Here is a 24262-nt window from a genome sequence, read left to right as displayed (position 1 = left end):
TTCGCTTGTATTATTTACAAATACTTTCCCTGCTCAGGTTAAGTGCTAGCCTGCCTTCTGGCATCTGCACCACACTCTTGACCTTCTTCAGCACCAACCCTGGCAGAATTCAATAAGCGTTTGCACAATGTACTTAGGCACATTGTGTGACTCGTGTCCCGTGCAGGGCTGAGAGCTGGACTCGATGATCCTCGTGGGTCCCTCCCAGTACAGGACATTCAGACACGGCCCGGTGGCTCTCTGTGCGCACTGAGAGCAGGAGGGTGACCTGGGGCACGGCTGGGGCACGCCGTGCGCCACCCGCGCCCCTCAGGCCGCGCTGCCGCCCATGGCGGCCCGGGTGGGGCTGCCCGCCGCAGTCGAGGCGGCGCAGTGCGCCTGCGCGCCGCCAGGGGGGGCCAGCGCGGGGGAGGAGGGCGGGCCCCGGCCCTGTGTTTTGAACGGCGCGATGCGGGCGGCTCACTATTTGGCAGGAAGGTGAGGAGGCCTCTATCCTGGCGGCGGAGATCGCGTAGGGAGAGGGGGATCCAAATGTGGCAGAGGCGAGCTGGAGGCAGCGGCCGCGGAGGGGGACAAGCGAGACGAGGGGAGCGGCCGTGCCCGCCGCCGCTGCTGCCGCCGCCGCAGAGAAGCTGAGCGGCCCGGCTGGGAGGGGCTGAGCGGCAGCCCTGGCACCCCCGGGCGCCCGCCCCGCCAGCAGGTGAGCGACCGGGGCTAGGGAGGGGACGGGGGGAGCGCAGCCCGTCGCGCCGCCCTTGGCCTGGCCCGGCCCAGTACCGGGCAGAGCCGGAGGGAGTCGCTGTGGGGGAACCGGCGCTCCCAGGCCGACCGCGCCTCGCCTCCCTCGGGCCTCTCACTTCGTGGATCCCCCGCCCTCTCCGCCCGGAAGCCGCGGGCGGCATCGGGGCCGCGGAGGCTCCGGTCTGGAGGTGTCGTCTCTGTTCTCCCTTTCCCCGCAAGCTCCCTGGCTGCTTGGCAACCCCCCCGCCCTTCCGGGCTCCGGGGCTCTGCCGCCCTCCCCCGGCACGGCCCCGCGCCGCATCCGCCCGTAGGGGAGCGGTGCCCTCCCCCTTTCCCCGCTGCGGAGCTATTGTGTGCGGGCTGGGGCCCGCCGAGGGGCTGCTGGCGGATAACCCTTTCCCCGGGGAGGTGGAGGCGGGAAAGCGGGACGAGGGGGGCGTGAGGGCGGCGGGGGAGCCGGGGCCGCGGGAGACAGCGCCGGCGCGGTGTGTGCGCGCCCCGCTCGCTCTGCGCTGCTGCGATCCTTTGTCTGCTGTGCCGCTTTCCCCTCCTCCCTCGCTCCTTTCCTCCCTCCTCCCTTCCCTCTCCCTCCCTGCGTTCCCCTCTCTCTCCCAGGCTCCAAGCGCTGCTGCAGCTGCAGGTTTGTAAATACTGGACCAACACACACACACACACAACATGGCTGACGCTCGCCCTGCTCCTCCACCAGGGTCTCCGCCTTCTCCCTCAGTCTCCGCTGCTTAGCTGCTCCTCCGTGTAGGCTTTTGTTTCTTCCCCCTTCCCCCTTCATCGCCCGTCAAAAAAAAAAAAAAAAGAGAGGAAAAACAATTCACCCTCCTTATTTGCGCGCATGGCGGGATTTCAAGGGTAAGGATTCTCGCTTTGGAAGCTTTCTCCTTTCGTTTTGCTGTTTACAACAAAATGAAACCTAAAATCAGAGGTGATTTGGGAACCTGGCAAGGCCTGGGGCGAGGGAGGAAGGGAGGGAAGGAGGGGGGGAACTGGGTGAGCCCCGCTGAGAGAGGCTTGATTGGAATGTGCGTATCTTTTTCTCGTGTTGGGTGGGGGGTGGCGGATGCACCAAAGTGCTGGCAGAGATGAGAATACTGTGTTACACTTGGCAGAATGAACTAGGGCCTTTTCTTTCGTTTCAGGACAATTCGGTATAAGGGGTCAGCTCTGGACAATCACATTAAAGAGATCTGAACTAGTTATGTCAGAATAGGCATTGTGTAGTTAAAACCCGTAAAATCGGCGTTTTGGCTTTTTCGCATTTTCTGTATCTCCTTGTTAGTACCTTAAACAGCTTGCGAAACATGGAGTACGTAAACGGGAATTTACACTTGTCAGGTCTTCGTGTTGCTAGCTTTCTGTCACAAATTAATTTGCCCTTTGATGACAATAGTACAAACCGAAGCATTTCCTTTTTCCTAAAAGGAGTGATTTCAGATTTTTTTATTTTGGGTTTTTTTGTTGTTGTTATTGCTTGTTTATTTGTTTGGTTTTTTGTAAAAAAGGCATGGTAACGTGAAGTTAAGTGAGCTCCCAAATGAAAACAAGACAGCATGCTTTTACCTCTTTAGTAGTGCAAGGCAAATGCTTAGTTCAGTGCCCTCCACCTCAGTTATTCAGAGCACCCCCTTCTGGCTTTGATAAACATGGCTTTTATTTTTGCTGCTTGTGACGTAAAACCAAAACACTTGAAGGTAGTTCGAGCGTATCTAAAGTGATCTGCCATGAAACAGTTTTATTTCTAGTTTGTAAATTAAGGGTGAATGCTGAAAGTGTTATGGCATGATGCTTTATATTTGCCTTCTAGACTTGTTACTGTAGTTCCAAGTGTTTAATTTTTCAAGGATCATACTTAAAGATACAGTCTTTATTTATACACATGGATAGCCATAGGTTTCTGAGCACTGCTCTTAAGTAACAAATGTCCTAGCTATGTCGTCTTTTGTCTGCTTTGCTTTAGAAGCTTCTAGTGGAGAAGCATTGGAATGGCACAATCTTGCAGCTTCTACTGAGATATAAATTGCGAATTAAATACTGCATATGAATACTTCTTTCTGCTGCTTTTTCCATCCCCATTAATAAGCAGTGATTAGCAAACATTGATTATGGAAAAAATAATATATAGAAGGAGCTTACAATAAGATAAAACTTAAGTCATCCAAATTACAGTATCATTTTGGAATGTGTATCTACGTCATGGCTTCTGAGGCAACTGTTTTAATTCTAGATGGAAAAGTTAGAGCAAAAGTCTATAGCCTGATACATCAGTAGATTCCTGCAACAGGCAGTTACTTTTTTTTTTTTTTACATTTTTCAGTCTGAAGGCAATATTGCCTAAACTAGAATAGTTTTACCAGTTGTAGTTAATTTGTCATTTATTGTGATAACTACTGCATTTTGAAATTATGCTCACCTACTAAAAATGTGAAATGCATTGAAGTGTGCAGCTCCTCCTTCCAAATATGTCTTCAGATGCTTAAGCCAATTCTTAGGCTGAAGAGCAAAATAGAATAAAAATAAGCCATGCACAACGCAGTTTAACTCTGTTACATTGCAGTTTTGTTGCTAGAGCTAAATTTTATTCTGTAACATTTGTCTCTATTTCATCATCTTTGTGAAGTTTCTTGCCTCTGTAGCATCTTTACTTCACCTTGCATTATTTTCTGTGACACTCAAAAGGTTTTTCTTCCTGTCTTGGTTGTGTTGATTTAGTCAAAAATCAGTATTGTGGGTCATCAGAGCCCAAAAGGAGCAGATGTAGTTGAAGTACCTGCCAAATCTCTGCATCTTCACTTAGTGAAGACCCTCCAGTGTTTTTGCCTTTGTGAGTTATGCTAGGCTGTATTCAACCAAATTAAAAACCTGAGACTAGTAAAGCCTTCTTTTCAGAAACTGTTTGGCAAATGAGACTGAGGAAAAGGAAGACTGCAGTAAATGCAGTCTCTGTGATCAGCTTGCTGGGAGAAGTTAGAAATAGACTGTTTTTTCAAAGTAGATATGTTTTTCAGTAGATCTTTAATCAAGTAAATCATGACTTGCTGTAGTTCTAAATATTTATGAAATTACCAAGTAACATACAGTCCTAAAGGTAATAAACATTTAGTACATTCTTATTCAGTACTTAATATTTTCTCAGTCCAAATATTCTTTCACCCTCTTCTTACCCAGTATCTTTCCTTGCTATCTGCTGCCAGACTGCACTCTTTGACATATTCAGATCTGTAAACCAATAGCTGATGCAAGAACTGTGTGTTAATGTAATGCATGATTTGCTTAATGTTTGACAAATTAAATATTTTTAGAAGGATTCTATTTACTGAAGCTAAACACCATTTTTTAACCTTTTTTCCCGTTTCCAAAGAATGAAGCCTTTGAAGCCTTTTGCTGCATACTTCTCATCATTCCATTTTGTTTTTCTTGTATCCTTTTTTTTTTTTTTTTTGACTTGGTAAGAGAAAGTTCAAACTTTGATTTCTTGATGGTGTGGCATGGCAGTATGTTTTCATAGGTGACTAAAACCAATTCAACAAACTGGTTTAGAAAACCATCTTCGAAAGCTGTGCATTGAAGCTGAACCAAAAGAGAATGCTCTTACAGAAAGTTGTTTCCTGTTGTGTGGTTAGATAGCTTGTTTCTCATGACAGGTGTGAGAGAACTTTTTTGTTTGTTGTTTTTCTTGTGTTCCTTCTCTTACTGCTCTTTAGAGGTTAGTGATTTTATGATGGAAGGCTGAGTGCTGATCTTTCTTGACACTGGTTCTCATAATGAGTGTCTCCTGTATATCAAGATGTATCCCACTTGCTGTCCAGATGCTATCTAGCTGCCATTGTGCTACCTGCCTTAAAAGAATGGGGAATCTGACTTTGCTTTATGAATGTGTAGACTTGCTTCCCTCTGATGTGAATATATATTGAGATCCTTAAAACAGTGTGGTTAACTGGTTTGCATTTAGCTATGAACAGTTGACTCTAAAGACAAAAGGGCCTCCTCGCTGATCCATTTCAAACAATAGTGGAATAATTTGAGCTAACTGCTTTCACCATGTGGTGGCTGAAGTTAACTTGCTGTTATATAGTAACATGTGAATTTGCTTAAGACATACAGAATTCAGGAGGTGAATGCCTTTCAGTTTGTGGAGGACAGTTCTACAAATCCAGGTTATATTTTTTCTTATTTATTTTCTGTGACATATGTTGTGAAACTGCTCTAAATCTGTGTTAAATGAGGTCTTGAATGACTGACTTGGAAACTTCACTATTGCAATGATTCCACAAAATGAAATATATAGAAATAGTAATGATTACTTATGGTGTCTACTAGCTGTAACTGTTACCTTATTGTATTTTAATTTTTGCACCTTGTATTTTAATTATTGCACCTTGGTTGAGAGGTTCTTGAAATATTTTGATGAATTCATACGCTTTTTGATAAGACTTAAAAATGTCTAAAACTTGATTAGCTCTTTGATTGGGTTCAGTTTGGAGTTTTTTTTAGTTGGTTGGTGGTTTTTTAGTGTGATTTTCTGATGTTATTGTGGAATATTCCGATACACTATTCAAGTTGTGCACCTACAGATACTGGTGAGAGTAGGTGCTTATTTCAAAAGCAGTTCTGTGGATTCCAGTGATATAGTAAATACTTGACTTTCACAGAAGGGGTGCTGAACTCACGACCGTCTGTTCCATATGGCATTTTGGACAACATGGAGCTGTATCAATTAGTTACTACTTTGTAGTATACTAAGCTATTCTAGCTTGTCTGTGCCATCATGGTGAGGTCTGTAAAGTGTCACCAACACGGAGTTCAAAAAAACCCATAAACAACAACAGAACAGGCAAAACCCATCTGCCCAACTTCTTTTCCCCTGAATTTCTTTTAATCCAGTTTAAATGTAAAAGAGAGCTTTGCTAGATTATGATTTCTTATCCTAGGTGGATAAGGACAGAAAGAGTCATTAGATATCAAACTTTTGGTCTATTTGATTCATTAAAATCAAGTAATTATGTGTTTCAGAACTGTTTCAGTTTTACTAATTTAGTGTTTGTGTTTCCTAAATGGAAGTTATTGCTAGTTACATAGAATCAAGGCAGCTCAAGTCCAGTATATTATCTTGTGATTTAAGTTGAAATTTTTGAATAGAGAAATTTTCACCTTTCTAGATTTAATTATTTTTGTGAGCTGAGTAGCACAAGAAAAAACATGTTCTAGATTAGTTCTCTAGCGAAAATTCCATAAAGTTTTGTTGATTAACTTTTCTGTATACCTTGACAAACATGATGTTTGCTGAAGTCTGGAGCTCTGCTTCGGGTTCTTTTAGTAAGCAAAGGTTAAGTACCTGCCATGGACTGGGAAGTATTATGTGTATTCTGCTGCATATCTATATCTTAGTTCTGGTTTTAATTGTGCACTTAAAAGTGTCTGCAGGTTAGACTGTCTTTCTTCCATTTTCTAGGAATTATAAAAATTAGTAAAAATAATGCTTCAAATTTGGAGTTTGTGTAACTCATAAAATTATACTTGGAAAAGAGTTGACTGATTTTGGACAATTGCTTGCCCATCATGTTTAATAACCATGTATGGTCTAGACAATGAGCTAAACATCACAATGAAGCTAGAAAGGAGGTAAACAAGTTAGAGATCAATGTACTCCTTTCTTCTCAAAGCATTCCAGTCGCAGAGAGCTTTGTTGAATTGATGTAATTACTTTTTTCTTCAGAAGTTCTTTGTCTTGTTGGTGAAAGATGGCCTACAAACCCATTAATTGCTTAGGTGTCAGTGGAGCTAAAAATGAGATATTGTGGTGGTGCTGAGATTTTGTGAGATATGATGGGCCAAAATCTGTACTCTGACAAGTATGCCTTCAAAAGCAGCTTAACAATAGATTCTGACTTTCATGTGACTTCACAGACATCTGTTTTTGAGTGCTTTTAGGGTTAAGGGATATGCAGACATTCAGTATACCTGGAAACCACAGATTGTTGCATATTCTTAGGGTTGTTTGATGATAGGCAGAGCAGCTGGGCTCTGGGTCATCTCTCCCTACTGCTGAAGGGAGGAGTGAATAAGCACAGAAATTTTCATTTCCTAGACTGCAGGAGTACATCTCAGGTGAATTACATCTCTGTCTTCTGCACTCCTTTTTGTCAGTAAAGCATACATACTGTTAGGTGCCGGACAGAAGACCTGAGGGAAAGTGGACTTTCCTATCTGTTCAAGTCAGGGGAAGTTTTGCTCCTGCCTTCAGTATGCCTTTTGCATACCTGTGTGTCTTGGTTTGAAAGACAGGTGTCTGCTAAGGAAGGCAGGAGTGTCCCTTGGAATGCAAAATATTATGCCCTTCCTTCTGAATTGTTACAATTTTGAAATTAAGGGGCTTTCAGGCAAAGATATGAGAAATGAAATAACAGCTCTTTACTAGTGTGTATAGCAAGGCAAGCCAACAACAGTGGCAGCGACAGCAAACGAGCAGAAATCCCATGGGAGTCTCCTCCCACTCTTCAAGCGCTCTCGCCATCGGTGCGGTTCCGGTGGCGGCCGGCAGGGGGCTGCTGGCTCTCGGCAGGCCCGGCGGGTGCCGTGGTTCCCCCGCGCCTGCAGGGGGCGCTGTGCGCGGGTCCGGCTGTGTCTCCCCGCGCAGACAGTGGCGGGCGGAGTCCGTAGCAAGGGAGGGAAAAGGGGTTTCCTTTAGGAACCCCCAAGGGCAGGCATCCTGGTGCCCCCTCTGGATAGCAGAAGGAGCTGTAGCAGGGATATCGGAGCAGTAAACTGGGAAGGTAGGGATTAGCAAAGTCCCGGAGTGGTGGATGAGATTTATCAGAAATTTAGCAGCTGCAGCTGGAACCACGGGGCATTCTGGATATTCGGGGGTGCAGTGCTACAATGTAGCAAAATCTCAGAACAGTAGCAGGAAAACCAAAATGGCGGGGGCGGGGAAGTGGCAGCCTGGCTCTGAGCAGGGCAGGGAAGAGGCTCCTTGGGAAGGGAAAGCAGTTGGCTTCCCGGGGTTTTCTCCTGAGGCACCTCACCAGATGGTGAAAAGTCCCTTTTTTAGTGAGGTTGGTTGGTTGATAATGAGGTCCTAGTTCAGTGTGTGCTCTCACCAGCAGAGAAGCAGGACTGGGCTGGGCCCCAGCGGCGGCAGTGAATTCCCTCCTCCAAGTAGCAGCTCCAACCGCCCTCCTCCAAAGCCAAGTGCAAGAGAGCTAGGAGCTGCCCCAGCCCTTTCTCTTTGCAGCACAATTCTCGTGGCATTTCTGTCTTTCCTAGAGAAACCCAGGAAGAGTAGCCAGCTGGACCCCTCCCTTGAGCTGTGGCCACTTCTCTTGTCCCTCGTAAGTACCCAGTCGTTACTGTCTCCTAGCAACACATACGGGAGAAAATTCCCCCAGAGAAAGAAACAAAAGGAAGAATCTTAAAGCCCAGCACTGTGTTTACAGTGTTTATACCTATGGCTTGTATGGAAAGAGATCAGACAGGTTAATGTTTCTTCCTGGCAGTAGGGATATGTGGCTGTATTAACAGTGGATGAAAAGTACTTTTTCCGGTGCTGTAACCTTGGCTAACCAGAAATGAAATGGACATTGCATTACAGACAGTTCTAGGCTAGAAGCTTGAAGAACTGAATTTGCATGGATTTGTTTGAGGCAGGCTTTTTCTTTTGCTCTTGGGTATAATTTAATTGAAGAAGGAAGAGTGATGGTGTGAATAAGCATCCCAGGTTTTGATTGTACTTAAGCCTCTAATCACATTTCTTGGAGAGTTTGTGTTTGGGTGACGGTGGTGCAATATGCACTGGCATGAGCTAAAAGGGCAGAGGTGTGGTTGTTGTAGTGTGTGCTTTGATTATCTCCACGACAGACTCCTAGAAAGCCTCACCTGGTTTTATGGGGAAGAATATTCTGCTTCCTGAGATCCTTTTTGCTGGAAGATGCCTCACTTTTTCTCTTCGGTTTCTATATTTCCCATTCTCTGCTGCCCAGTTGAGTAGACTCAACTTGGTTTCAAGGACCACAGGACAATTTAGTCCTCCCTACAAATAAGCATGTGCATTTTCAAAATGGAAGAGGGATGTGTGTGTTTTTTGGGAGGATTGTTGTTATTACCAATACCTAGGTTAATGCAGAATCTCAGGAAATACACTTAAGTGTTTATTGGAGAATCTAGGTCAGATCAGATATAAAACTTTTCAAAGAGAAAATTAGATTATAAAGCAAAAAAAGAGACTTCGTTTATCTGTTGTTCTTGCTAGAAGTTCTACTTCCAAGTTCTATCATAATTTACTTTCTCATTTAATTTCTGTTTGTGCACAGTAGAATAGTTTCAGAGCAGCAATTGTTTCGATTACAACTTAACCACCAAAGTTGAAGAAAGGAAGGCAGGTTTACTGTGGGTCAGACACAGTACGGTAAACAAGTAATTCCAAGGTGATTGTCATCTGGAAGCTTTGCCTTCCTTCTTGCCATGATTTTGTTACCTTCTGTAGCTAGAGAATGAGGACAGCATAGTGTTTTAAGTCAGCTGTACTCAAATGCATGCAGATGTTGTCTTAAAGTTCATTTTTTCACAGTCCAGTAAATAACTTCCCAGAGTAGCTTGAAATAGTTTGTCATCTGCTTAAATACTTCACATCTGCTAATTCGTTTCCTGAGTATGTAGATACCATCACCAAAAGTAATATTTCGTAATACCATAAAATCCAAAGTAATATTTTGTGCATTTTTCTTCTGTGCTTTTTAAGAAATACTAATGGTATGAGGGTTGGTGTGTTCTGATGTCTCTGCAACTTTTAGGGAGAGTCACTGGTTTCACATTTGAACTTATCTCTCTGCTGTCTTGCTCCTTAACAACACTCACACTGACACGCACATACACACTTATGCAGGATGTGTTGTGTTTTTTCACCAAAAATGGGAAAGAACAGTACTCAAGCAAAGAACACACCATGGTACATCACAGTGCTGATGGTTCTCATCTTAGAGAAGAATGTATGATTGGTGATTTAATAAGGTACCATTGTCTTTGATGATGAATCCAGTTCTGACTGAAATATTTAAATTAATATTGCAAATATCTGACATAAATTTTCTACAGCTAATTTATCTTCTTTTAAAGTAAATTTTTGTTTTTTCACTGACCCTCCAGACTTACAGAAACCAGTGTAGTTAGCTGCAATTGGAGCTTATATTATAGAATGCTGAATTTTGTTTTCAGTGAGTTGCTCTTATGCAGATTGCAACTTTGACATCTGTGGCAGCTATTCACCATTTAAATGTGATAATCTCTTTAGGCCAAGATTTTTAAACAGTGAGTGAATATTCTGCCATAGATCTGGAAAAACTAATATCTCATTTTTCATTAGTAGCCATGGCAAGAGATTGCCATGTGTAACAGCAAGTATTTTCACTTAAGTGGCTTATGATTCCACTGTAGACTGTTACATGGATGCATTTGAGAACTGATTTAATATAAGCTAAAATGGCTGAATATGAAGAAAATAGGTAAGACAAATTTGGTTTAAGACTGGCTGCTCAGTTTTTTCAAACTGTAGATTAAAGCCAAGAGATAATTTTCTCTGAATCCTTATTTCAGTTTTTTATTTTTAGGGTTTTTTTCCCCTGGTCATTGCAAAGATAGGATGAAAAATGCTATTGATTTGAATTGTCTAACTATGTAAGGTTTTTTTAAAACGAGGTATGTAATGAGAAATTTTCCTATGCTTGGAATATGCATTTAGTATTCAGTGTGATCATGCTTCAGTTTGCAAAAATGGTATTGTTTGCTCCTTCATTACAGTAATTTGTAAAAAATGTGTCTGTCTTCTTCTGTCTAGAAAAGGCCAAAGTTTATCAATACTTTCACTCTTAATTCCTCTTCCTGCTGTCAGCTGATTTAAGAAACAGAGCTACATTTTTATTAGAATAGGTGCAATCAGTGTTTGTGTCCAGTGGAAGTCCAAGTTAATATCTGATTTATAAAAAACTGTCATTTTGTAGCTACTGTGATGTTGGTTATGGGAGAAGTTTGGATACATGTGTCTGTAATCTTTGAATAAATGATCTTGTGGCTAATCTTGTCATAGTTTTGGTTGTATAGAAAGCTCTAATGTTGGTAACTGTTTTCTAAACTTATCCCTTTTCAGTATTTTGCAGTCCTGCTTTTTTTTTTCAAGTGCTGAATTACTCCTACTTACATGCCAATATTCTCACTGGTTACTTAGGTTGGGGTTCTTAACAATTAAATTTTGATATTCTAGTCAATGCTGTGAATAATATCCTTATAAGAATCTTGAATGTTTATGCACTTTGTTTGCATTAGAAGTTGGTAGGTGGTTGTGTTGCATAAGAATTTTTTTTACAAGTGTTTGTGTCACAAATTCTTACATTTGTTTTAGGATTTTTCTTTTATTATGCCTGGGTTTAATTTAGTATTGCAGTGGCATCTTCTCAGGATACTCAAACACATCAAAGAATAATTTGATACTTATGATGCACAGCCTAAAAGTGCTCCATCCAATGGAGATCATCCCCCTGCCCCCAAAAGCTGTGCTGTTTGTATTCCCTCCATGTTTGCAGGTGTGTGTAGCCACGCTGCTAGCCTGCATTGTGGGGAAGTGGTTGTGATGTACTTAAAATGATGCTTAGAAAGATCAGGCAGCCTTTCCAAGAGTTGTAAACGCAGGAGTTTGATTTGCCATGATTACTGAACCTAACAGACTTATAAGTGCAGTAACTTACCACTCCATTACTTTCTAACAGAAGTGTTGGTATGTTTGCCCTAGGCTTGCTCTTCCAGAATGTTGGAGTGATCCTTTTGGCTTTGGAGCAATCTTTCTCTGACTAGCACAATAGGAATTAAACCTAGTCTTCTGACAGAGGTGAACTGAGGTATACTCCTTGAAGAGACGCAAGCAGAGAACAGTGAAGTGCCTTACTTTCTTAAATAGATGTTTTTCTCCATGGTTTCCAGAGACTTCTTGTAAATGTTCCCAAACCAAATTCGGTACACTTGCTTAGAGCTATAATAAATTATTTGTGTCACTTCTTTCTGTAAGAACATGACTAACAGAATAATTGCATTATAAAACTTAAAGTTCACTTGCATTCACCATAGAATGGTAACAAGCACAGTGATTGTGCAGTGCTGCTGTCATATCCTGGGCAGCTGTTATTTTTGTTCATGAGTTTTTGGGTTTTTTAATTGGAGGGAGGGGAGGATAGTTGTGTACCAGGAAAGAAAGTTCTAGAACCACAGAGTGGTTTGGTTTGGAATGGATCTTAAAGATCACCTAGTTCCAGCTCCTCTGCCATAGACCAGGTACACCTTCCACTAGACCAGGATGCACAAGGGCTTATTGAGGCAGACTTTACACTTCCAGGGAGGAGGCATCCACAGCTTTTCTGAGCAGCCTGCTCCAGTGCCCCATCGTCTGCACAGTAAAGAATTTCTTCCTGATACCTAATCTAAACCTATTCTGTCTTACTTTGAAGCCTGTCCCTCATGTCCTGTTGCTCCTTGCCTTGATAAAGTGTCTTTCTCCAGCCTTCCTGTAGGTCCTCTTCAGCAGCTGAAAGGCTGCCATAAAGTTACCCAAAGCCTTCTCTTTCCAGGCGGAGCAACCCCATCTCTCAACCTGCTCTTGTAGAGATGTGTTCCATCCCTGTTGATCATCAACTGAAAAACTAACCCAGTTCGCATTTGCCATGATGTAAAAGTGTGCTGCTTTGGATGGTTACACAAGCCTGTGACAGTTCATTGTTGTGCCAGCGGTGCAGGTTCTTGCCCTGCGGTTAAATGCAAAGGTATTTGCAGTAGATTGAACAATTAGGAGTGGGTTAAAATTTACCTTTGGATAGAGTGATGTAAGGGAGGTTATCATGACTTTGAATAAGTACTAGATAGATCTCTTCTTTATATTTTTTTAAAGAGCCTTATTTTGTAAGATTGCTTTAAGCATGGAGGACCATGTAAGTATGAAATGATCAGGCCATAGGTTAGAACATACACAAGGTTAAATCAGCAAGTATTTTTGCACTGCCTGTAAGAGGGTGGTTTAAAAAGAAATTGTACTTCAGTGTCTTGGTATATTGTGCAAAGTCTTAGGAAGAATTGTAGCAGTATAGTAAAAAGAAATAATACCTTTGTATTACTAAGTATATTGTAAACATTGTCACTGTTTTTAAAAGTGTTCGGCTAAACTTTGATAGCTGATGATGATTCCATAGTAGAAGGACAGAAAAGTACTGAAATTGAACCCTGTGTTCTGTTAGCATAGGCAAATAATTCATTAATAAAAGAGATTGTGCTTTTTCATGCTGCTTGAGAGAAGAGTAGACAAGAGCTATAAGAAAAGTCTTTTAAAATGTGCTATGTGTGTCTTTATTGTTCTTTTTCTAAAGTCTGCATAATGTTGCAGTAATGGGAATTTTTTTTTCAAAATTAGTTTTGCTCTACCATCTGTATGTATAAGAAAACTGATACATTTGTTCTTAGCTATTAGAAAGAAAACAGTCTAGAAATTTATTTAAAAACCACTGCATGATTTAGTGTAGAACTTGAAAGTTTATGTTAAAAAGCATATTTCATTTGTTGGGTTTTTTATTTGTTTGGTTTTTGGTTTTTTTTAAGGAAGCTCTTGTAAGCTTATTTGGCATGAATCAGTTCTTTTATCCCTTCATTAGCTTCATTCCTAGTCAGTAGAACAGCCAAAATGTGTATGTTTTAATACCAGATATATGAAATTTTCTTTTGAATTTTTGTGTTTAATTTTTGGAATTTATTTTTTGAACCAAGAGACAAGCAAGGAATGCTTCAAAGGGCAAGCATATGTCAAAATGTCAATGAGTCCTTAGCCAAATATTTAATCTGGTTGTAATATTGTCTATGTGGGAAGCAGATCAAATAAGAAACTATTACATTTTAATCAGTTTAATTTTAGTAAAATGCTCTGCTTTTGCACAGCTTCATTGTTAATACCTTGTAAAACGCCAGACTAAGCCTACAAGGTTTTCTGAAATTATTTTCTGGAGAACTTTCCTTTGTTTTCTGGGTTATTTATTTATGAATGCTTAAAGTTGCAGTCCTACAGTTTTCCTTTACCCTGAAAGTTTTTGTGAATCTCACAAACATATTTAGTGTGAGCGTAAACTTAAAAACTGGAGTTAATTGAGGTTTTTTGTTTTTGTTTTTGCATTCTGGATCTGGTATGCATATGTTATTTTCTACTTTCTTTTGCCTCATTAATCTTATTTTTCTTTCATTTATCACTGTTTTTGTCAGTGGGTTGTTTTTGGGTTTTTTTTCACCTGTGCATGTTGAAAAATCCTTTTCAGGCAAAATCCTATGCCTATTTTTAATTGCAGTCAGCAGCTGATGTCTAGCTTAGTGACTATGTAATGTTATCACGGCTTCTTACTTGTAATCAACCCATATGACTTGAGGTTTGGCTTTTAAAAATCAGTGTTTTTTGGATGCAAACCTAATAACCACTGATGTATGATGCCTTTAGGAATGGCATTTAATAGAGGTTTTCTGCCACTTTTTCTGAAGAATTTTAGGACCATATAGAGCAACATATAAATAAAATTAAGGAAGTTCTGATCGCAGGTTCCCAAACTCTTTCCAATTGATGTAACGGCCCAGAAAATGGAAGAAGCCTTGATCTGTGAGCTGATTAAGCTGTGCCAGCTGAGATGATCATCTCTTGCAGGTGCAACTATTTGTTCTTTATGGGAAGACTGAGAACTTTTAAAACCTCTGGACAGAGGTGGATTAATTCCTACACAACAATAGTAGGCTGGATGTTTCATTAGTTTCACTAATGCCTTTTTGATGGAAAAAATAGAATGAAAAATAGATAAAGCATGATTAAAGTACACCTTTCTTCTGTTGAAAGTAATGTCATTCCCTTTGTCCTTCTTTGTGCATTTTTTAAATTCCAGAGGTAGAAAGACCAACTGGTCTTTGGTTCATTTATTTGGTAGGAGAGGGGGACAATAACATGATTATGTACATCTGCATTTTCAATGCTGTTGAAAAAATCACTCAGTGTATCGTGTCCATACTGGCGTTACAGATGCTAAGCAAGTTCCTGAGTTCAGAGAACTATTAAAAACTTTCTGCTTATGCTCTACATGAAACTAAGTATAAATGTGGTTTTTATGTTACTTTCACTCTACTGACTTCTATTCCTGATAGTTAAATTAGGGTGCAAGTCGAAAGGTTGCGCAGCTGTGGACAATTAAATAGTCGCAAGTTTTACTGAAGCATAGTATGTCTGATTATTTACAGAGTTTTCTACCAAAGGTTGATCTTCCCAGCAGAAGTATCTGCCATCAGTGGGTTGGTATGATGAAAATTTGTCTATAATTATTTGAAGGGGATTTCTCAGTTTGTGTGATGCTAATGTAAGCTCTATATAACTGGTGATCTTTTAGTGCATTTTAGGAAACAGATATAAAAAACTATAATTAATTGATCCCCATCTTGGATTGTTTTGCTTATTAGAAATAACAAGGCACTTTTTACTGCTGAATGCCTGAGGGTTGATAGGTGTCCACTCTATCACTGCTATTAAAATTTGTGAAGGCAAAATGGAGAAATCGTTGTTGTTGAAGGTCATTACGTTAATTTTCCTGTGTCGATGATGCAGGTGTTGAGGTATACTTGTAAAATGTGGTGAGTTTATAGATGCATGTGTATACCAGAATGTCTGTCTGGAAATTTGTTCTTACTTCATCATTTATTCAATGCATTTAAAAAAAAAATATTTTTGTTCCATAAGCATCTGTAACTGAAGACAAAACCTTATATCTCAGAAGTTTTTTTCTTAAATACAGTGAAGTATTGTGAAAGAGTTGTGTCATAAAAGATATTGTTTTCATCAGTCAGCTAAACTTCTTCAGATGAAAACATGTCTTAGTGTAACCTATACTTACAGGAGCTATAAATGTAAGTAATAAATTATAGGTGTGTGCTCAGAGGTAGGTAGTTTTTTCATGAAGATAGTTTCTTGAGCTGTAGAAGGTGTTTATAGGTAATGACTTGTTGCATGATCTCCTGAGTCCTGGTAAACCATGTTTAGTGTGTCCTTGTGTTAGTTTTCATTCAAGTTTCATTAATAATTTGAAAGATAAAATGAAAGCATGCTTACAGAGAATAATTTTAGGCAGTGTATTTTAAAAATAAAAATAGAAAGTCTAGCTAAATGGTAAATAGAAAATACAAGACTTGAAAAATTTGCTTTAGCTATATTAAATTTAACCTACCATCAAATAAACAACAGAAGAGATGATAATATTGAGGACTTTTAAGGCCTAGTTCTCTAAGATTGTATTTTATTATACATTTTACAGGCAGGAGGAAAATCCCTTTGAAGCTTTCACTGTACAGAGTAATACAAGAGTAATTGGAAAAGCTATAGATTAATAAGGTAGATGTAATTTAAGAAAACTGTTGTTTTGGTTTTATTTAAGTTGGTAACATGTTTTTTAAAAGCTACTAAAAGAAAATGCTGATAAAACTAAATCACAAAATTCTAGAATATGCTGAGCTGGAAGGGATCCATCAGGATCATCACATCCAGCTTCTGGCCCTCCACAAGACCATCCCCAAGAATCACACCCCACTGTGCTTGCCTGAGAGAGTTGTCCAAATGCTTCTTGAACTGGACAGATTTGGTGCTGTGACCCCTTCCCTGGGGAGTCTGTTCCAGTGCCCAGTGACCCTCTGAGTAAAAAACCTTTTCCTGATATCCATCCTAAGCCTCCCCTGGCTGAGCTTCTTGCCGTTGGCTCAAGGTCTGCCTGTGGTCATGAGAGTGAAAAGGTTGGTACCTTCTCCTCCACTTCCCCTCATGCAGTCTACAGTTGTAGACTGCAACGAAGTCTCCCCTCAGTCTCCTCCAGGCTGAAAAGAAAAGATAAGGCTTCCCCTCCAGATCCTTCACCATCCTTCTGGTTCTCTTTTGGGTGCTCTCTAATAGCTTAATGTCTTTTTTTAATATTGTTGCTCCCAAAACTACACACAGCACTCAAGGTGAGGCTGAACCAGTGCAGTACAGAGCGGAGTGAGGCAGTCTCCTTCCTCTGTTGGCAGTGCTGTGCCTGATGCACCCCAGGTTGGCCCTCCTGGCTGCCAGGGCACTGCTGACTTACATTCAAGTTCTTTTGACAAGTGCCCCCAGGTCCCTTTCCACAGTGCTGCTCTCCAGCCTCTTGTTCCTTAGTCTGTACACATGTCCAGGCTTGTCCCAGGTGGAGAAGTCAGTACTTGCCCTTGTTAACAGGTTTGGTGATCGCCCACCTCTCTAATTGTCAAGATGTCTCTTGCTCCTTGAGAAAATCAACATCTCCTAATTTAATGTCCCTGTCAAACTTATTTAGTATCCATTTGAGTCATGCATCCAAGTCTTTAATAAAGATGTTGAAGAAAACTGGGCTGAGGGTTCGGTTTAGTTAATTTAGAGGGGGTTCTTTTGGCATAGCAGGTTTTTTATGGTATAAGGCTATAGGGATCTTAAAAATCACAGAATTTGAAGGGACCCTAAAGATCATCTCGTTCCAGCCCCCCTGCCATGGGCAGAGACACCTTCCACTAGATCAGGATGCTCAAAGCATCATACAGCCTGGCCTTGAACACTTCCAAAGATAGAGCATCCACAATTTTTCTGAGCAGCCTGTTCTTGTGCCTCACCACCTGCGCAGTAAATTTCTTCCTGATACCTAATCTAAACCTATTCTCTCTTTGAAGCCACTCCCTCATGTCCTGTTGCTACTTTCCTTGATAAAAACTCTTTCTCCAGCCTTCTTGTAGGTCCTCTTCAGCTACTGAAAGACTGCTGTAAAGTTGCCCCAAAGCCTTCTCTTCCCAGGCGGAACAACCCCAACTCTCTCAGCCTGACCTTGCAGCTCAGTGGCCCTCCTTGGGACTTCCTTCCAACAGGTCATGTCTGTGTTTTTGTCTCTGCTGGGGGACAGATCTGGATGCAGTATTCCAGGTGCATACCATGCAGATGGTATTAGCTCTCTAGTCCACTTGTGAGAGTGGACTAGATAGGTAATATCATCTTCCCAGACTGGCTGGTCATGATACTTTTGATGCAGCCCAGGATGTGATTGGTTCTCTTGACTGCAAACACACATTACTGAGTCATATTGATCTGCCTCTTATCCACCAACACCCCCAAGCCCTTCTCTCTGTGGCTGCTCTTCAACTGATCGTCTGCCCAATGTCTGTATTCCTGCTTGGGATTGCTTCAACCCAAGTACAGCACCTTGCACTTGGCCATCTTGAGCTTCATGAGTTTCCCACAGACCCACCTCTTAAGCCTGTCCATGTCCCTCTGGATGGAGCACTTCCCTCCAGCATATGGAGGGAAGCTGCCCTACACAGCTTGGAGTCTTCAGCAAATTTGATGAGGGTGCATTTGATCCCACTGGCTGTGTTGCTGACAAAGATGATGAGCAATTCAGATCCCAGTAGTGACCCCTGAGGACCCCACTTATCACTGTTGTCCTCTTGGATATTGAACTGTTGACCACAGCCTTTTTGAGTGCCGCCCTTCAGCAAATTTTGTACTCATTAAGTTGTCTAATCTATCAAATCATGTCTTTTGAGATTAGAGACAAGGGTGCTGTGCAGGACAGTACCTAATACTTCACACAAGTCCAGGTAGATGATGTTAATCACTCTTCCTTCAAGTGCCAAAACTGTAGAAAGCCACCAGATTTGTCAGTCATGACTTTGTCCTTGGTTATTGGCTGGTGTTGATGTGAGAATGATCCTCTACTATTACCCAGAAAAGCCAGTATAACATTTGAATGATGTTGAAGATGTGGAAGAGAATTGGACATTATGAAGTGATAAATTCATAATGGCGTGATAAATTCAACTTGGCTTGAGGGCCAGGATTATTTTCCTGTATTGGGTCACTGAACTACCCGCATGTTAGTAGAACTAAGTGTTAAGGCTTGTGTTATGGTTAAATACGGCTGGCAACCAAATAAATACAACTAAGCTCCATGCAGCCACTTGCTCACTCCCACACCAGCAGGGTCAGGGGGAGAATTGGAAGGGTAAAAGCCAGAAAACTCGTGGGTTGAGAGAAAGGCAGTTTTATAGGGAAAGCAAAAGCCATCCAAACAAGCAAAGCAAAACAAGGATTTAATTACTGTTTCTGATGGCCAGGTAGGTGTTCAGCATTCCCCAGGAGAGCAGGGTCACGTCACACATAATGGTTACTTGGGAAGACAAATGACATCACTCCAATGTCCCCCAACCCTTTCTTCTACCCCCCACCTTTACATCCTGAGCATGATGTCATAGGGTAAGGAACATCCTTTTGGTCAGTTCGCGTTACCTGTCCTGGCTGTGTCCCATCCCAACCTCCCACGTACCCCCAGCTTCCTCAACAACATGGCAGTACAAAAAACATAAAAGGCCTTAGGCCTGTGTAAGTCTGCTCAACAATAATAAACCCATTGCTGTGTTACCAACACTGTGTTCAGCAGAAATCCAAAACACAGCCCGGTACCAACCAGAAAATTAACTCTACCCCAGCCAAACCTAGCACGGAATGTAATAGAGGAAATAAAATTCACCACCTTGTCAGGAAGTTACAATTTAATAGCCAGTGTCCTGGGAAATTGGAGGAAGGAAGTCAGGTTTCTTTTTAACCACATCTTTCTTTAGAGCAGGGACATCTGCTAAATCTTCAGATCTTAACAATACAGAAAAATAAAAGGAAGATGCTGAGTTGCTGGAAAACTGGGCTAAATGTGCAGTGCATTATTTAAAGCTGGAATATTTGGCCTCTGAAATGATATTGAAAATGCCTGAAGCATTTCTAATATCAGTAGATTTTATTGTCACAGATTACGTGCTTTAGAGAGTAGAAAAAGTCTTGGTTTAACTGTGATAAAAGATACTCTTGGAAATAAAAAACCTAAGAAAGACAACTATTTCTGCTCTGAGAACTTTAGCTGCAAAAAACAGCGAAGAAACTCCTATGTAGTTAATAATTGTAGTACAGATTTGTAACTATATTTCAGTAAAGCAATGAGTAGTAAGCAAGTCAGAAAGAAGAATTTTATATGAATGCTTCCTGTAAAAGGGAAACTATTCCCTGTGTACATAGGAAAGGAATGGATCTCCTGTAGATCTAAAGCTCATAATCCTCTTTAATTATTCTGCTGGCAAAATAACTTCATGCTCTTTATCTAGAAATATTTGCTACCTTACTAATTCTGAGTAGCTTCAGACTGTCTTTTGCTTAATGTATGCAAAGTGTATAATTTTTGACATGTGATAATTGCATGTTGGGGTCAGTTATAGTAGATAAGTTTCTCTGGGCTTAGAGTTGTTCTGCCTTTTAAAGCCATCAAACAAAGAGATCACTTGAATTAACCAGTGAGCATTTCTTTCTCTTGCTTTCACTTGCATGGATGCATGTGGTTGCATTACATTCTGACCAGAATGAGTTTTAATTAGTTGTATTCCTGATAGATGATGACTGCAAGGAAATTTGAAAAATGCTTTTAAGTTCTGTACTGCCTCTTTTGTTCTGAAAGTTGCGAGTAGTAGTATAAGATCAAGTGTGTAATCAGTTGAGTTTTATATACAGTTATGGAAAATACTGTTTTCATATAAAGTACAAAAGCAATAAAACAGCTTAAGTAATACTTCAAATAATATTTAAAAAACATTTTCTCTTTTAGATTTCAAGAAATTGCAGTGTATGGGCTTATGCGTGCCCTGCATGTTGCTGTTGACTGGCTAAAACTTTTGAATAAATAAGTGAAAATGATGTATGACATGACTTGTCAGATATCAGTTTTCTGACAAACATGTTTGATCTAGTACTTCTCTATGATGCATGTTAGTGAACTAAGCTACAAATACTTTTGGAGGCATAGTCACAGGCTACCCTGGAAATTGTGAAAGAAATGACTGGATGTAGCACTTAGTGCTACAGTCTAGTTGACAAACAAGATGGTGTTCTGTCAAAGGACAATTAATTTTGGAGGTCTTTTTGGACCCTAATGATTCTGTGGGTTTTTTTCATTATTAGTTGATGAACTGAATATTTGCTATAGCACTTCCTTTAATTTGTATGGCCTAATTAATTATAAATCAGACATCCTTGGATGAAAGGCAGAAAGGGTTCGTTGGTTTTAAGAGTGCATAGTGAAACATCAGTCTACTAACAAAATGGTGAAAAGAGCTGGTCAGAACATGGTGTAAATTGAGGGATTAAAATGGCTTCCTTTTATTGCATTTTGAACTAGTAAGATGAGTGTATTTGGGGAGTGGTTCTTAAGCAGGCATTTAAGAATTTTGTGGTACTGCTTATTTGCAGTTCCTTTTGACTGCTTGTGGTTGTCATTAGTACTTCTTAGCCTGGATGTGGCCTCAAAATTTTAAAAGAAAATTCATAATGAAACTTCAATCAAAATTTCTTAAGTTTCTTTATAATTATATAGTTAGGAAAAGCTGAATTTTTTCTTTTGGAAAGAAACTGTATTGTTCTTGATTAATATGTCAGATTTTGTATCAAAGATGTGAAATTGATAAGTATAAGGAATATATCTTTGTTAAGGGCATAGGTTTTTATAAGTGGAAAAAAATTTGTGAACTGCTAATGGATCACTTCAACTCAAAGAAATAAGCATTGAACAATTCTTGTTTATGCATACTTAACCAAAGACCCACTGCAACAGAGCTTGGTAAATCCCCATGTTTTCTGTGCAGCATGGTGTGGGCTGAATAGGATTGCAACTGTAATTTGAGTGTTACTTGTTGCACTGCTGAAGACGACCACTGAGACTTTTTTGGTTTGTGGTCTGTGATCTGCTTTATGTTTTTTAATGCTTCTGATGTTGACTGAAATGTAGTTTTTCAGAGTGATGGCTATGAATTTTATTTGTGACAAATAGCCCTCAGTGAGAAGCCACAGAGAACAGTGTACTATTAGCTTTGGCTGGTTTTGCAAACAGCCTAGGATAGAAAAAAATGCTGCAGGAATCCCAAGATTATTGGTACGAGGAACTGCAAAAAAAGTTGAGCAACTGATTGAACTGGTTATGGTCAAATGACTGAAGGATTTTTCCTGTGAAGCAATGGCAGAATGACTTAAATGCAAGAAAGAGCAAAGGCTGAAGTCAGGAGGAGGGTTTAAGAGAGAATGTAAGGCAGTGGTTGAGGAGTAAGGTGTTTTCAAGTGAGAGACTTCTTGGCTTACTTTAATTGAATATTTCATAGTGGCAGATAGCTTTAGCGGCTGTAGTGTGACAAGTGGTTTTGAGAGGTAAAGAGACCTTCCAGTCTGGAAGGGTAACCAGTAAATGTGGGCAGCCAGGCAAGCCTACATGCTGCTGGTGGCACAGACTTGTTAACCTGATACCCTCCATAGAAGCATTTGAACGGGTTTATGCGGTACCACTAGCGACTGCTGTTGTGTGCCTGTTAAGGCTTACCTCATCTCTTAAATGGTCATTATGCATGTACTTAAAACGCTGTGAATGTGAGAGGAGCAGAACTCAAATGAACATGGAAATAATGAACTGTATTTTTATAAAAAAGCTATGCAATTAGAATTAAGCAAGTGTAAGGCTTGCTCAACTTTCCCCTTAATAGTTGTCGAACTCTTATTAAGTGGCGATGCATCACAGCAAGTTTAAAAGATCCTACTAAGAAAGTGCTAATACTGATTTACATGATTTGGAGAAAAAGAAAAATTTCCTTGAGTTCTACAGAAAATGTCTTTAAAAATGTAAAAGTAATTTAGAAGCCTTCTTTAACTTATCAACTAGGGGTCTGTAGGCAAAAGCTTGAGCTTGCTGTTTTTAGGGATTTGATCTCTGAATTGTATTTTTCTCAAATTTAATCTTTAGATCAGGTTCAGGTATTTTAGATTGTTTTTAGGATACTCCATATTGTACACTGCTGCTTTGTTTTGTGTTTAGTTTTTGTATTCTTTGAGCAATTTTTTTTATTGCTCTGAAATAAGAAATCTAAAATCAAAACATTGCTATCTTGGAGTTTCAACAGCTTGGGCAACAGCAGTTCCTGTTTAATATCTGATGTTTGATCAGGGCTCTGTTTTATTTACAGTGTTCTTAGCACAGAGTATGCTGAAATAAGATCAGGGAAAACTGTCTCATAGTTTTAACGTACATGTTGTGAAGCAAGATTCTTTACATGTTACTTGATGAAAAACATGCTATTGGGTTTCTACTTCCATTAACAGCCCTTATTTTCTTAAAAGAATACAAAGTCACGACTTAAGTTAATTTTTAATGTAAAAAGTGATTCTGATATAACCCAAATGTAAGGGCACAGTTTAAGAGCACAATTGCCTGTCCAGGCCTCAACCATGAGGTGAACTTGCACAGCAGCAAATTTAGATAGTAGAAAATGGAGGAAGTTGCAACAGGAACATGCTAATTCTAGGCCTGGAGGAGGCAAAACCTTGTTAGTACATCCTGGTTAATGCATCCAAGGATTCCTACTGAATCAAAGCGTGTGAAAAAAGGCAACTGCTCATAGAGTTATCATCGGTCAAACACAGATCTCAAGGGGGTATGCTGCCATGCATACGTGCAACTTTTACATTGGACTTCTGCAGGAGGGCAAACTTTGGCCTGTTTAGGAGACTTATTCAGAGAGTTCCTTGGGAAGTAGCCCTTAAAAACAAAGGAGTCGAGGAAAGGTGGGCATGCTTCAAAACAGAGATCTTGAGGGCATGGGAACAGACTCTCCCTGTGTTCCAAAAGATGACTCTATGACGCAAATGTCCAGCCTGGATGGGCAACGAGGTTTTGAAGGAACTGAGGAAAAAACAAGAGGATGTATCATCTTTGGAAGGAGGGTCAAGTTTCTCATGAAGTATTTAAGGGGCTTGCTAGGGCATGTAGGAAAAAAATTGGGGAGGCCAAATCTCAGTTTGAACTTAATTTGGCAACTTTTGTAAAAGATAATAATAAATGTTTTTACCCTTCCTTTTACGATTAATATATTTGTAAGACCAACCTTTGTTCTCTATTGGATGCAGAAGGGAACTTCAGATGAGGAGAAGGCAGAGGTGCTTAACACCTTCTTTGCCTTTGTCTTTAGTGGGAAGGTGGCTTGTCCTCAGGACAACTGTCCTCCTGGGTTGGTAGATGGTGTCAGGGAGCAGAATGGTCCCCCTGTTATCCAAGAGGAGGCAGTCAGAGAATGCTGAGCTGCTTAGATGTTCATAAATCTATGGGACCAGATGGGATCCATCCCAGGGTGATGAGGGAGCTGGCAGATGAGCTTGCAAAGCCTCTGTCCATCATTTACCAACAGTCCTGGCTCACTGGGGAGGTTCCAGATGGCTGGAAGCTGGCCAGTGTGACACCCATTGTACCTTACTCAGTAGTAATGGAGCAGTTTATACTGAGTGTCATCACACAGCCCTTACAGGATAGCCAGGGTATCAGACCTAGCCAACATGGAGGGGTCATGTTTGACCAACCTGGTCTCCTTTTAT

At 40.7% G+C, this 24262-nt stretch overlaps 1 protein-coding gene across 4 annotated transcripts in view; it reads left to right on the top strand.

Annotated features, from left to right (window-relative positions):
• Positions 1 to 342: 342 nt before the first annotated feature.
• The window catches only part of SPIN1 (spindlin 1), a 70582-nt gene continuing 46662 nt past the window's right edge, over positions 343 to 24262 (top strand). The window contains exons 1-2 of one of the 4 annotated variants that reach the window (XM_071424779.1): positions 792 to 929; positions 1451 to 1608. The gene's annotated coding sequence lies outside the window, so the exon portion shown is untranslated. Of the gene's footprint in view, positions 478 to 559; positions 701 to 791; positions 930 to 1450; positions 1609 to 12359; positions 12552 to 24262 lie in introns of those variants that run through there. The other 3 variants (XM_071424782.1, XM_071424778.1, XM_071424781.1) reach the window with 3 other exon arrangements.

The sequence above is a fragment of the Agelaius tricolor genome, unplaced genomic scaffold, assembly GCF_023055355.1.
Source record: "Agelaius tricolor isolate 1412-34295 unplaced genomic scaffold, bAgeTri1.0.p SCAF_4, whole genome shotgun sequence".
NCBI lineage: Eukaryota > Metazoa > Chordata > Aves > Passeriformes > Icteridae > Agelaius > Agelaius tricolor.
This window is presented reverse-complemented; position numbering and strand designations above follow the sequence as displayed.